The 3,001-nt window shown below is 42.1% G+C and overlaps 1 pseudogene; it reads right to left on the bottom strand.

Annotated features, from left to right (window-relative positions):
* Positions 1-1,852: 1,852 nt before the first annotated feature.
* On the bottom strand, positions 1,853-2,788 carry LOC119567939 (annotated as a pseudogene).
* Between the last annotated feature and the right edge of the window lie 213 nt (positions 2,789-3,001).

Here is a 3,001-nt window from a genome sequence, read left to right as displayed (position 1 = left end):
GCAAAAGTTTTGGAAAGTAGTTATTTGTGGTAGTAGTATTAATAGCACTTTTATCTAACAACTATTAGTTTGTTTTTGTCAGTTTTCCTTTTTTTCCCTACTTCTCTCCTGGTTTTCTCTTTTTTACTTTCTCCTCTTTTTCTAAGGAAAAAGGGCAGTAGAGAAGGAGAAAAGTGGGGAAAAAAATAAAACCTAAAGAAGTAAATGAGAGAATATTTTTTATTTTTTTTTCTCTGAAAATCTGGAAAAGTATAAAAAATTTTATTTCCCAATTGTCAATTTAAAAAAAACCACACATTAACAAAAACCTTTTCAACTAAAGAACAAAGATTGCCCAGCTTTATTTATAAATACACCTTTACATCAGGATTAGATAGTCAAAGACAACTTTAGTTGAACCTGTAAAGATAGAAATAGAAATGGAAGGTTTGTGTTAAAACAAACAAACAATCCAACCCACTAATTCTTAGTAAAAATAAAGATGAATTTTGTTAAATCATACTGCCGGCTTGTCACATGGGAAATATAAATAAGCTGTATAATTGTACAAGAGAGAAAAGGATAAACCATAAAATATTAGAATTTTCTAGTTAATTTAGAGGAACATTTTATAATAAAAGACTCCTACCTGTTAAGAATTATTTAAATTACATATATTTTTTAATTTGATTTTTTTTCTCCTGAGAAGACTATGATCTTATTTTCAGTATTGGAAATATTCATAGAATATTTTTTTACCAAAACTTCTCAGGGTCAAATCCTCTGCTGTTGGAAAATATTCAGGGAACACACTGAATTGCAGCAGCTGGGGATCTGACCCATTGACTCCAACGGAGCTATGCAGGTTTACAGCTGGGGATATGGTCTATTGGCTCCAATGCAACTGTCATGGAGTCACCGGGCCGATGCTCTGGAACTACTCCATATGAAGCCAGCCAGGACTCCGGGGGAGCCTCCTCTCTCTGAGCACACTGTCGCCAGGGCAAGAAGCTTGCACAGCTTCGACTTTCCTGGATCTGACCTCACAGCATTCAGCATCCCTTTCCACACCGGGTGCTTCCCGCAGCGAGTCTGCCTGGGTGGGGCTCCTAGGAAAGCTAGAGGGCCCTGCATCCCAACTCCTCTGTCAGCTGTGACTCAACCAACGTCGTAAAATGGAGGGTTTATTAGTCGAGAGGTACACAGCATGGAACAGAACTTGTTAGCACAGAAATCAGTGACTTTCAGCCAAGTTCATCTTGGGGGGGGCCCAGGACAGACACCCTGGACTCTCCCTCTTCCAGTCCCACACCACAAAATGCCCTGAACCCCACTGCCTGACCTCCAACAGGCCTGTTGCTCCTCCCCGGGCTTTGTCCTGCTTCCTGGGCAGTGTCACCTGGTCTCATCCCCCTCCTGGATCTCAGGTTCTGAAGGGCACCGGCCGTCGCCTATGTGCAGACAGCTGGGCAGCCTCACCTGACCTGAGGACAAAAGTCACACACCCAATTCCCACCACCTAGACACAGGGAAACTGAGGTACACACAGTATTAGTATAGGACAGTAAGACACATGCAACATAACAAGGTGGAAAAAAACCTCACTTCATCATAACAACTACTGTACATTGATTTACACCAGCTGGGGATATGATCTATTTACTCCAATGGAGCTATGCTGATTTGCACCAACTGGCTCCACAGATTTCAGTGGAGATTATGGCCCTTGTTCCATAATTTATTTATGAACACAACATAATAGTGTGCAGGATGTGATCTCTTTCGATAGGATACACAATTCATGTGGCATATCCATCCCCTCTCTGATATGTTAAGGTCTAGTTTCTAATAGAAATGAACATTCAAAAATAAATTATGTTTTTAGTTTCCTGCATGAGAACAGGAATCTGCTCATCAGTTTCTTGATGGCCTTTTTCATCTCAGTGTGTGGATCATAGAGTTCAGCACTGGAGTGATTACTGTGTCAATGACAGAAACCACTTTGTCCAGGGCAAGCTTCTTGAAGGGCTGAGCATAGATGAAGATGGTGGGTATGAACATTAAATACACCACAGTAATCTGGGTTCCACAGGTGGACAAACACTGGCACTTCCCATCGGTGACATGCAACCTGATCTGGACTAAGATGATGATGTAGGAAATGAGCAAAATGATGAATACAGTTAGGAGTACTCCACTATTGAAGACCAATTTCTGCTTGATCACATGGGTGTCAGTGCAGGCCAGTTTGATGACCTGTGGGACATCACAGTAAAAATTGTCCAGGACATTCAGCCCACAGAATGGTAGCTGGAGGAGCAGTCCAATCTGAACAGCAGAGTGAGCAAATCCACCCAGCCACGCCAGTGCCATTATCCCCACACACACACTCCGGTTCATGATAATCAAGTATCTCAGTTATTTGTAGATGGCCACATACCAATCAACTGCCATCCCTATAAGGAAAAATACCATTGCGACCCCTATGAAGTGGAAGAAGAAGATCTGGAGGAGGCAGGCATTGAACAAGATAGTTTTACACTGGTAGGAGGAGACACAACAGCAATCTGGGAGTATTGACTGATGAGTCACTGACATCTAGGAAAGCCAGGTTGGCCTGGAGGAAGTACATAGAGGTGGAGAGCCAGCGGTCAGAGATCACCGTGGTGATGATGGTGAAATTTCCCAACCAAGTGGTCACATATACTATGAAGAAGGCAATGACAAAAAAATGCTGTAACTCAGGACTCTGGGTGAGTCTCAGGAGCACAAAGTCAGTCATTGTAGTGGTGAGGTTCTACTGGTCCATTTTGTGGACTTAAAATATATCTGCAATTAAACAGCAATAACAACAACAATTATGGCCTTTTTGTACTTCTACCCACTTCTCCCTCTAAGGCAGTGGTTCTCAAACTTTAACAGCCTGCGAACCCCTTTCTCTAAATTCTGAGATCTCATGAACCCACTCCTAAAAATGAATATTTCCAGGGATTTAAGTTTAAATTTCCTCCGCACTCCGTGG

This window comes from Chelonia mydas, chromosome 13, assembly GCF_015237465.2.
Source record: "Chelonia mydas isolate rCheMyd1 chromosome 13, rCheMyd1.pri.v2, whole genome shotgun sequence".
Classification (NCBI taxonomy): Eukaryota; Metazoa; Chordata; order Testudines; family Cheloniidae; genus Chelonia; species Chelonia mydas.
Note: the sequence above shows the minus strand (reverse complement) of the source record. Positions and strands in the feature narration are given on the sequence as shown.